Source organism: Pistacia vera, unplaced genomic scaffold, assembly GCF_008641045.1.
Source record: "Pistacia vera cultivar Batoury unplaced genomic scaffold, PisVer_v2 Contig36, whole genome shotgun sequence".
NCBI lineage: Eukaryota > Viridiplantae > Streptophyta > Magnoliopsida > Sapindales > Anacardiaceae > Pistacia > Pistacia vera.
In genome coordinates this window covers 1,312,793-1,325,076 of record NW_022196179.1, presented here as the reverse complement: position 1 = coordinate 1,325,076, position 12,284 = coordinate 1,312,793, and the positions used below count along the sequence as shown (strand labels likewise).

Here is a 12,284-nt window from a genome sequence, read left to right as displayed (position 1 = left end):
AAGAAGAAGAAGAAGAAAAACTCCCAATTAATCAATGCGTTTAATTTTGCAGATTAACTTTATTCATCTACATTTTCACATTACATTGCTGCTTATCCGTAAGAATCAAATTATTAATAGTAAAAGCAATTAAGAGAGTCGTGATAAAATTGCCAAAACAGGATAAGTATAAGAAAAAGACAAGAACATAAGAAAGTACCATGTGATCTATACCATAAATTAATAAATTTATATTATATATGAATTTTTTTAACTATTTTTAAATTTAATGGGATGGATAGCGTTATTAAATGGTATATATGCATTGACTTGCAATATGTACTAACTTATTTTGTATCAAATATAATTTTTATATGATTTTTGTATAATTTATTTTCAAAAAAAAAAATTATATTTAAATTCTATGTCAAACATATCTTTAAGGTAAACTACATATGAGATAGTGTTCAAATTGGTCCTTTCGCAGAAAAGGAGGACGTTAATATTAAAACAGCTAGACATATGAGCGCTCCTTTTCAGAAAGAAAAGAAAGGAGCATTAGGTCGAATTATCTTTCTTCGACATATGACAAACATACCTTTAGTTAAGTCAACAAAAGAAATCAGACATTAGAGATACAATATTATTGGTGAGAGTGAGACTAACGAACTTCATTGAAGATTCGTTAATATTCCATGCTGACGTTTAACATGTTACGCAATAAAATTAAGCAAAATATGAGCATATAGATGCTAATGGAAAGGGAACGAAACTTCATTTCATTCCGTGAACATTCCAAATCTCTCTTTGTTTTTGCTTTGTCTTATTTTGTTCTCTTTAATCTCCTTAATCTTCAAGAGATAAAAAGACATATGACAATGGAGAATGGTCAGGATAAACAATCCTCAGGATCTGAGAAACGTATAACCATTCCTGATTGTGCTCAATTGGGGATATTGATGGGTTTGAGAAACTACTTCAGGATGATCCCTCTTTCTCAAAAGAAATGCATTGTAAGATTTTTTTTTCTTCAATTAATATAATTTTTTATTATGAATATACACCACTTGAAAGAATTAGATTTTGTCAGTTGTTTCTTTAGAGGGTTTTGACAGATTAAGAAGAGAACAAAAATTAAATTTCTTTGAAAATTAATTAATTTAAGTAAAATTAAGCTGAGTGTGTTTTTCTCCAATTTATGTATTAATTTGGTTTAATGCGATATGGAGACACCCTCATTTTTCTGCTAGTAACACACGACAAGATATGGTGAAATTTCTGCTTGAATGGAAAGGAGATGATAAAGTGACTTGGAAGCGAAAAATACGGTATGTGTTCTTATCAGTTATCCAGTGAGAAATATACCACTGCAAAGCGAAAAGTATGCTAGTAAAAATATGCACGCTTAATTAGTAAAATGGGAAAACAAACATCTGTTATATTTTTGGTTTTTGATATATATGTTGAATTTTGCAGTATGGAGAAACTCCATTGCATGTAGCAGCGGAATGGGTGCAATGAAGCTGCACGATTACTTCTTGCTCATGGTGCTCTTGTTGAAGCGAAACTAAGGTGCTTTCATATAATTTATTCTATATTCTCATTCAGATATAATTTTCCTGAGATTTGTGATGTGATATATATTTTCTTCATTTTATTCCCATTTGACACGCAGTATGGAATGACACCAAATGCTTTTGTTTGTCATTCAATTCGAGCTGAAGACTGTGCAATGTGTGAGACATTGCTCGAGAATAATGCCGATTTGATGTAGAGATGATGTATGTATTTTGTGTCTAAAATAATAAATATATTTCTTGCTAATTAGCAGTGATTAAGTAATTTGAATGCAGGAGGGCATGACTCCTGTTGATCATCTTTAAAAATCCAGAAAGTGGGAAGTTGCGTGATTTATTACTTTCTCATCAACAAGAACGACAAAAGAAAAAAATACTTGAAGCATGCAGCAAGCAAAAACAAAAGATAAATGCCCTCGAAAAAGAGCTCAAATATGGGGTCTGGATGAACTCAAGTTGCAACTTCGAAAATGGGCAAAGGGCCTTCTTTTGGATGAGAGGCGCAAGGCCATTGGACTTGAAATCGGCACTGCTGGAAAACTTCCTCACATGGCATTTTAGGAAATCCTGGAACAGGTAAAATTGTGCTTACTTTATCTTTACCTTTCAGTTAAAATTGCTGCTGGAATATTTTGTTCCTATCAAATTAAAGATTGTTTCATAATTGGATAGGTAAGACCATGGTGGCTCGAATCCTTGGAAGACTACTCCATGGTGTGGGAATTTTGCAAACTGACAATGTAAAAGAAGTTCAACGGACAGATTTAGTTGGTGATAATATTGGTCATACTGGTATAAGACTAGGGAGATGGTACACACTTTGCTTTCTATACAAGTTCGAACATAGCAGAAGTTATAATAAAAAATGATAATTGAGGCTTGTTCCTTTCTTTACCTTTATAATTTCAAAATGATAAATTTACAATTACCTATATTGATTTTATGGTTTTTTTAACCAAAAAAAATTAATTTCATGCACAGATCAAAAAAGCCGAGGGAGGTACTCTTTTGTGGATGAAGCATATCGACTAATGCCAGAGGACGCATGTCCTAGTGACTTTGGGTTAGAAGCCTTAGAAGAGATCATGTCTTGTATGGACAATGGAAAAGTTTTAGTCATATTGCTGGCTACAATGAAGCAATGCAACGTGTAATATCTTCTAATGAAGGTTTTAGCAGAAGGGTTACTAACATTTTTAAGTTTGAAGATCTAAGTTGTGAAGAATTAGCTAATGTTCTCCATATCAAGATGAAAAATCAAGCGGAAGATAGCTTGTTACATGGGTTTAAATTACATTCTTCTTGTAGTATAGAAGTCATTGTAGAGCAAGAGAGAGTTACAACGGAAAAAAAACGTATGAAAATGAATGGAGGTTTAGTGGATATAATGTTAAATAATGCCAAGGGGAATTGGATCTTGGCTTAGTGATGATTGTGTAGACAGGGATGAACTGCTTACGATCAAATTAGAGGATTTTGAAGCAGCTTTGAGATTTTTACCCCAATAGATGTTTGAATGTTGCTTTGCTTTAGTGTGTTTTCAGCTTGTGTATCAGTCGAACTTTCAATTTGTATATGCCATATATTTATTACTTTTGTCATTCCTATCTTTATTACTTAGCACTGTGTTTTTTTTTTTTTTTTTTTGAAACACTGCTGGTTTGTTTATTTTGGGCATTTCCTGAAAAATAAATATTTAATTACTAATAGGTCATGCTCAAGAATGTGTTAAAAAAAATAATAAATACCCGTGAATGGTTCATATTGTGACAAAGAAACAAGAAGAGAGAGCCAAAGAAAGGAAATATTTTATGAAATGTCAGTCTCACTTTACAAGAAAGGATCGAAGTCCTTTATCCAAGTAGTAAACTTAACTACTAATACACCATGATTAACAACTGATTAACTATAGTCAACATGATGACTTTGACTAGCCGTAACAAACTTAACTAAGCTAGTTGTAACTAATTACAATCTGCAACTGTACCAATAATAATAACAGCAACCATTCTCCAATAAGTTGCTTGTGGGGATGCAATTATAAGTCTGGTCAAAAAATAAAAAAAGGCAAGGCATCTTTTAGGAAAGAGATAATTAAGCTGAAATGCGTTACAGCAAATACTCAATTATTGCTGTCTTGGTTTAGCTCTCTATGTTTTTGCCAATGTGAACTGACTGTCATTTGTGGAAAGTTAATGGCTTCTTTATCTTCTTCCACTATTGCCCGACTAAAGTATCATCATTTTCTTAATTAGTTTCAGAGTTGAGGACCACCATGACAATTTTACTAGCCATACTTATGAAGCCTTGTGTCAGAAAATAATTGAGACTTTCATTGATGAAGATGAACTTATTAGAAGATATCAAATTTTTCCATCTCTTTTGACTTCATCCTGCCGACAGTTCTACAACAGAATTTTCAATTTGTTGAGACTCACATGTAGAACGGTCTGTTAGCAATTTCACAAAAAATGGTTTTAATTTCTTGAACAGACTTTTTTGGGGGGGGGGCGGGGTGTTTAAATTATTTGATCATTGTTATTACCCGAACTATGTGTTACAAATGTGAACCCTCATTGAGGAATTTCTTGTGTGTGAATTAATGAATTTTTGCAATACAATCTCATCAAAATGAATGGTCATTAGTTGCTTGTTAGGAATGCAATTATAGGTCTGGTAAAAAAGGAAAGCAAAAAAAAAGCAGGCAACTTCGAGGAAAAGAGATGGAAATAAAATAGAAAAAGGCAGGCAACTTCGGGGAAAGATGAAAAAAAATAAATAGAAGAAGGCACAGCATCAACCAAAGACTTGCAGAATGCAGATCGTGGAATATAAACTCATTTAATGCTCAGTAGTCAACATCAACGTTGTGTAAAATCAATGTTTTCCAGCTCTGCTTCTCACAAGTACTCAGAAAAAATTAACTGGTTGCATAACCTTATACCCATGTTTTCAGCCTTTTCTCTCGAGTTATCAGAAAACAATTACTTCCCTCACGATTCAAGTTTCTACATAATTTACTGCGCACAACGTTTTCAATTTGCATGTTGTTTATCCCGCTGCACACGGGTTTATTTAATATTTAATAATATTGCCAGAATAAAGGAGATTGAGAAGAAGAGATAAGATAAAGTGAGGGATAGAAGTGTAGGTCATAAAAAAAAAATGTAAAAAATAGAGATGTGGGACAAAGATAAAACAATATCATTTAATTGAAAAAAATTTACGCTGTATTTTAAAAAAAAAAAACTGAGGGAGTATTGGTAAAACTACCATCAATCAACTAATTCTTTTGAATGTTTTTAAATTTGTACGGTAGTCAGAAATCACTATGGTAAGGTACCATCGATTAATACTCCTTTGAATTTCTTAAATTTGTACGGTAATCAGTAATCAATTAATAGTAAGGTACCATCATCAACAAACTCTCGTGAATTTTTTTTAATTTGACGGTAAAAGAAATCATTAATGGTAAGGTACCATCATCAACTAACTATACTTAAATTTGCAAGATAGTTTGGACCTATCTATTCTAAAGGGTACTACTCAATAATAACATGATGCGCTAGCTAGTTGGGAAATGCAACCTTAGCTCCTATTTAGTAAAAATCATAATAAAATTTTTACGGTTTTATTATAACTAGAATACCTATTACTTAACTCTTGACCCTAAATCCATCAAGTATTGACCTTTGCATGACGGTTGCCATACATAATCTCTAAAGGCGTGTAAGGATTTAGGGTAAAACTGGAATCGACAATGTTATGCCGGGAAATAAAGGGCCGACGTAGGAAAGTCACGTGAGGGTGACCTGCTCCCGTCAGAGCAACACGCACACGTCAGACCGCACAATGATATAGAGCTCACACGCGTCCATTTCCTGCAATAATAGCGTGCGATGTCAGCTTGGGAAAAGGAAAAGGGACGTAAAGCCGGATTATACCTGACAATCACACCAAACCATGGATTTAATGATGATTACACGCTTCAGTTTGAATAAAATGAAGAAGACCCCTTCATTAAGGGGATTCGGCCATTTCATACAAAGAGAAAAATCTCTCTCTCTGTAAAGACATTTTTATTTTCCAACTCTTTGTAAGTCAGTCCGCAGTTGCGACCTGACCCCACACTAATATCAATAAATCAGTGGACGTAGGACATGCTACCTTAGCATCCGAACCACTTAAAAAACTCCATTTGCATTTATTTCGCTCTATATTCCATTTTCACGTGTATTTAACAGCCAATCAACGTTACGCACGTGAGAATTCGTTGGTGCTTAAAACGAGCATCAACAGACAAGTATAGAGATTTTGGTTTCGATTCCTTCAGAACTGACCCTCACAAGGTCGGTTCCAGTCTCAAAATTTGTTGGAAACTAGGACTAAATTAAAATTTAAAAAAATAGGGGACAATTTGATAATTTTATGATTAAGTTGATAATTTGGAGCTATATTTGGAAATTTACCGGAAATTTCCTATTGGACCGAATTTTTAAATTTCTATTTGACAACTTTGTAGAATGAGCATGTGCGGTCAATTGGTTAAGCGAAGTATTAGTGTGGGATGTGCTTCGAAAGGGGAGTGCAATAGGCAATAAGGAGTTTTTTTTCAGATTTAATTATTAAAAAGGGACTTGGACTTGGACAGCCCTGCACATATTGGTTTGGAGTTGGAACTATTAATTTCCTAATGAGTCCATGGCAAAAGGAAACCAGTTAACCTCGACCCAATGAATGGTGCGATGTGCAAGCTTAACCTCACTAATGGTGATATTGGAGTGCTGCACGAAATGTTATGCTGTGTTGAAACTCTGGGCCTGTGACAGTCAAACATTTGAGTTGATCCTCATTTGTTAAACAATTTAGCAAATTGATTCAATTCAAATTAAAAAAAAAAAAAATTTACTGGAATTGACGATACGTTATAATATATGTGAGAGATTGAGTTTTGTGTTAAAAGTTAAAATCATTATGAGAATTAGTTAAGGTACACATAAGCTAGCCTGAACACCTTTATTATGAAAAGTAAAAAAAGATTTAAGAACAAAAAATAAACAGACCCTATGTTTGAGAGTCGTGATAAAATTATTAAAATGTTACGCAAAAAAAAAAAAAAAAATTAAGAACAAAAAATAAACAGACCCTATATTAGGGAGTCGTGATAAAATCATTAAAATAGGATAATTATAAGTAGAGGAGAAAAATTTAGAATACAACATGGTACCATATCAAATAAAAATAAATAAAATCACTCAATCATCTTTTGTTCGCATCAATTTGAATGAAAAAGTTTATAAAAAAAAGTTCGTAAATGCAGTATTATTCATTTTTTTTTTAAAACTATTTTATGTTTGATGAGATGGATAGTATTACTAAAATTTATACTTACATGGCATAAATATGCATTGGCTTAAAATATATATCAACTCTTTTCGAAAATATATAAATAAATTGTAATTAATTTCTATGTCAAGTGGACCCTGATGTAAGCTATGGAATAGACAATGTTCAAGACGGCCCTTTCGCAGAACGTGAAGCCGTTAATATATATATATAAAGAGTAATGTTACAGTCACTGAAGTAGTGCATCGAATTTATGCACCGAATGACGTGACAAAATCCTGATTGTTGATTAATTTTAACTTAATATTAATCAACGGTCAGGATTTTACCACGCATTCGATGCATAAAATCGGTGTATAACCTTCGGTGGCTGTATCATTTCTGATATAAAAATACCTTGGCATACAAGCGCTCCTTTTCTGAAAGGTTAAAGAAAGCTGCATTAGGTGGATTCATCTTTCCTTAACATACTACAAAAAATTAGTCAAATCAATCAAGAAGAAGTACCTGAAAGCTAAGGAACCTTCATTGAAGACTCTAAATTAAAATTTTCCATGCTGACGTTTAACGTGTTACGCAATAAAATTAAGCAAAATAAATGAGCACACCAGATGCGTTTGATTTACTTTGAAATATTACAAAATAAACCCTCATTTCTTTACATAGATTAATCCTACATCCTATCTAATACTCCTGCACACAACTTTTTCCTCTGATTTTGCAGCTTGTTTTTTCCGCTATACACATAAGTGAATTATTTAAATAATTTAATATATATATATAGTCAGAGTAGATAAAGAAGATGCGGGCGATGAAAAATACGGAAGAGATGAGATAAAGGGAAGTGATAAGATAAAGAGAGAGAGAGGAGATGTGGGCCACAGAAAAAAGAAGAGAATAGAGATATGGGTTAGAGACATAATAAAGTCATTCAATTTGAAAAAAAATTACACTTTATATTTATTAAAAAAAAAAAAAAAACAGAGGGAGTATATGGTAAAAGTACCATCAATCAACTAACTCTTTCGAATTTTTTTTAAGTTTGAAGATCTAAGTTGTGAAAAATTAGCTAATGTTCTCCATATCAAGATGAAAAATCAAGCGGAAGATAGCTTGTTACATGGGTTTAAATTACATTCTTCTTGTAGTGTAGGTGTCATTGTAGAGCTAATAGAGAGAGTAACAACGGAAAAGCAACGTATGAAAATGAATGGAGGTTTAGTGCATATAATGTTAAATAATGCCAAGGGGAATCTGGATCTTAGGCTTAGTGATGATTGTGCAGACATGGATGAGCTGCTTACGATCAAATTAGAGGATTTTGAAGCAGCTTTGAGATTTTTACCCCAATAGATGTTTGAATGTTGCTTTGCTTTAGTGTGTTTTCAGCTTGTGTATCAGTTGAACTTTCAATTTGTATATGTCATATATTTATTACTCTTTCTTTGTCATTCCTATCTTTATTACTTGAACTTTTTTTTTTTTTTTTTAACACTGTTGGTTTGTTTATTCTGGGCATTTCCTGAGAAATAAAATATTTAATAGTAATAGGTCACATTTTTTTTTTTTTAACGTGGGAGCAAACCATCAATTACTATCTAGGTCATGTTCAAGAATGTGTTAAAAAAAAAAAAAAATACCAAGTGAATGGTTCAGTTAGTTGTGACAAAGAACAAAGAAGAGAGAGCCAAAAAGAAAGGAACATATTTTATGAAATTCAGTCTCACTTTACAAAGAAAGGATCGAAGTCCTTTATCCAAGTAGTCAACTTAACTCTAACTACAACCATGATTAACAACTGATTAACTATAGTCAACATGATGACTTGACTAGCCGTAACAAACTTAACTAAGCTAGTTGTAACTAATTACAATCTGCAACTGTACCAATAATAATAACAGCAACCATTCTCCAATAAGTTGCTGTTGGGGATGCAATTATAAGTCTGGTCAAAAAATAAAAAAAGGCAAGGCATCTTTTAGGAAAAGAGATAATTAAAGCTGAAATGCTTACAGCAAATACTCAATTATATGCTGTCTTGGTTTAGCTCTCTATGTTTTTGCCAATGTGAACTGACTGGATTTGTGGAAAGTTAATGGCTTCTTTATCTTCTTCCTATTGCCGAATAAGTATCATCATTTTCTTAATAGTTTCAGAGTTGAGGACCACCATGACAATTTTACTAGCCATACTATGAAGCCTTGTGTCAGAAAATAATTGAGACTTTCATTGATGAAGATGAACTTATTAGAAGATATCAAATTTTTCCATCTCTTTTGACTTCATCCTGCCGACAGTTCTACAACAGAATTTCAATTGTTGAGACTCAATGTAGAACGGTTGTTAGCAATTTCACAAAAAATGGTGTGAAATTTCTTGAACAGACTTTTTTTGGGGGGGGGCGGGGGGTTTAAATTATTGATCATTGTTTATTACCCTAGAACTATGTGTTACAAATGTGAACCCTCATTGAGGAATTTCTTGTGTGTGAATTAATGAATTTTGCAATACAATCTCATCAAAATGAATGGCTCATTAGTTGCTTGTTAGGAATGCAATTATAGGTCTGGTAAAAAGAAAAGAAAGCAAAAAAAAAGGCAGGCAACTTCGAGGAAAAGAGATGGAAATAAAATAGAAAAAGATGAAAAAAAAAAATAGAAGAAGGCACAGCAATTAACCAAAGACTTGCAGAATGCAGATCGTGGAATATAAACTCATTTAATGCTCAGTAGTCAACTCAATCGTAGTGTAAAATCAATGTTTCCAGCTCTGCTTCACAAAGTATTCAGAAAAAATAACTCGTTGCAAACACTTATACCAATGTTTTCAGCCTTTTCCCCGAGTTGTCAGAAATCAATTACTCCCTCTCACGATTTAAGTTTCTACATAATTTACTTGCGCACAACGTTTTCAATTTTGCAGTTTGTTTATCCCGTTGCACACGGGTTATTTAAATAATTTAATATATATATTGCCAGAATAAAGGAGATTGAGAAGAAGAGATAAGATAAAGAGAGGGATAGAAGATGTAGGTCATAAAAAAAAATGTAGAAAATAAAGATGTGGGACAAAGATAAAACAATATCATTTAATTTGAAAAAAATTTACGCTTGATATTTTAAAAAAAAAAACTGAGGGAGTATATGATAAAACTACCACCAATCAACTAACTCTTTTGAATGTTTTTTAAATTTGTACGGTAGTCAGAAATTCACTAATGGTAAGGTACCATCGATTAATTAACTCCTTTGAATTTTCTATAAATTTGTACGGTAATCAGAAATCAATTAATAGTAAGGTACCATCATCAACAAACTCTGTGAATTTTTTTTAAATTTGTACGGTAATCAGAAATCAATTAATGGTAAGGTACCATCAATCAACTAACTACTTTAAATTTGCAAGATAGTTTTGGACCTATCGATTCTAAAGGGTATTTTTCAGTAAATCCCATATATTTAATGAAATAACATGATGCACTAGCTAGTTTGGAAAATGCAACCTTAGCCCTCATTTAGTAGAAATCATTAATAAAATTTGTGACGGTTGTTTATTATAACTGAAAAATATCTATTTACTTAACTTTAACCCTTAAATTTGTGGATGAATGAATTGATTGCTTGATTGTTTGTAAATATATGGGGGTTGAACCAACTACTTGTGCTGTGATATGGACGAGACCAAGTGGTTGAGTTGCCAGTGTTGTGGTGGTATGTTGGTAAGGTTAGCTGGATGTGTAAGCCATTGAGTTGCTAGGTCGGTCTGAGCCGTCCGGCGGTGTAAGTCAATGAATCAATTTGAGTCGATTGAAGGTATAAACCGATGAATCAGTCTGAGCCGACCGAAGGTGTATGCTGATGAATCAGTCTGAGCCAATAGAATATGTGAGTTTTATGAGTCGGTTTGAGCCGATCGGAGGTGCATGTCGATGAATCGGTCTGAGCTGATTGAAGGTGTAAGTTCAACGGACAGATTTAATTGGTGAATATGTTGGTCATACTGGTTATAAGACTAGGGAGATGGTACACCACTTTGCTTTCTATATCATATGTTCGACATAGCCTGAAGTTTATTAATTAAAAAAATGAATATAGTTTGATGGACTTGTATCCTCTCTTTACCTTTTTATATTTCAAAATGCGTAATATCTTGCAAACATATATTAGATTTTATGGTTTATTTTTACCAAAAAAAAAAAATTTTAATTTCATGCACAGATCAGAGAAGCCGAGGGAGGTATTCTTTTTGTGGATGAAGCATATCGACTAATGCCGGAGGACGCATGTCCTAGTGACTTTGGGTTAGAAGCCTTAGAAGAGATCATGTCTTGTATGGACAATGGAAAAGTTTTAGTCATATTTGTTGGCTACAACGAAGCAATGCAACGTGTAATATCTTCTAATGAAGGTTTTAGCAGAAGGGTTACTAACATTTTTAAGTTTGAAGATCTGAGTTGTGAAGAATTAGCTAATGTTCTCCATGTCAATATGAAAAATCAAGCGGAAGATAGCTTGTTACATGGGTTTAAATTACATTCTTCTTATAGTGTAGATGTCATTGCAGAGCTAATAGAGAAAGTAACAACGGAAAAGCAGCGTATGAAAATGAATAGAGGTTTAGTGGATATAATGTTAAATAATGCTAAGGGGAATCTTGATCTTAGGCTTAGTGACGATTGTGCAGACAGAGATGAATTGCTTACGATCAAATTAGAGGATTTTGAAGCAGCTTTAAGAATTTTACCCCAATAGATGTTTGAATGTTACTGTGCTTTAGTGTATTTTCCCTGTGTATCAGTCGAACTTTCAATTTGTATTTGCCATATTTTCATTGAGTAATGCTACAGCCACCGAAGGTTGCGCACCGAATCTGTGTATGGCAAAATCCTAACCGTTTATTCATTATCAGTTAATATTAATCAACGGTCAAGATTTTACCACGTCATTCGGTGCATAGATTTGGTGCGCAACCTTCAGTGACTCTATTATTTTCGATTTTCATTACTCTTTCTTTATCATTTCTATCTTTATTACTTAGCATTGTTTTAATTTTTTGTTTTTGAAACACTGCTACTTTGTTTATTCTGGGCATTACCTTAAAAAAAATATTTAATAGTAATTTTAACGTGGGAGCAAACCATTTACATTATTATATAGGTGCATGTTCATGAATGCGTTAAAAAATGAAAAATAAAATAAAATAAAACAAATGTGAACGGTTCAATTATTTGTTTGTTGGGGATGCAATTATGAGTCTGGTCAAAAAAGAAAAAAGGCAAGGCATCTTTTAGGAAAAGAGATAAAGTTGAAATGCTTACAGATTGTCAGATTGATGCAAATACTGTATTATATGCTGTCTTGGTTTAGCTCTTTATGTTTTTGC

At 32.8% G+C, this 12,284-nt stretch overlaps 1 pseudogene; it reads left to right on the top strand.

The window, feature by feature from the left end:
* The first annotated feature begins 1,455 nt into the window (after window positions 1-1,455).
* LOC116139961 lies at window positions 1,456-11,669 on the top strand (annotated as a pseudogene).
* The last annotated feature ends 615 nt before the right edge of the window (window positions 11,670-12,284 follow it).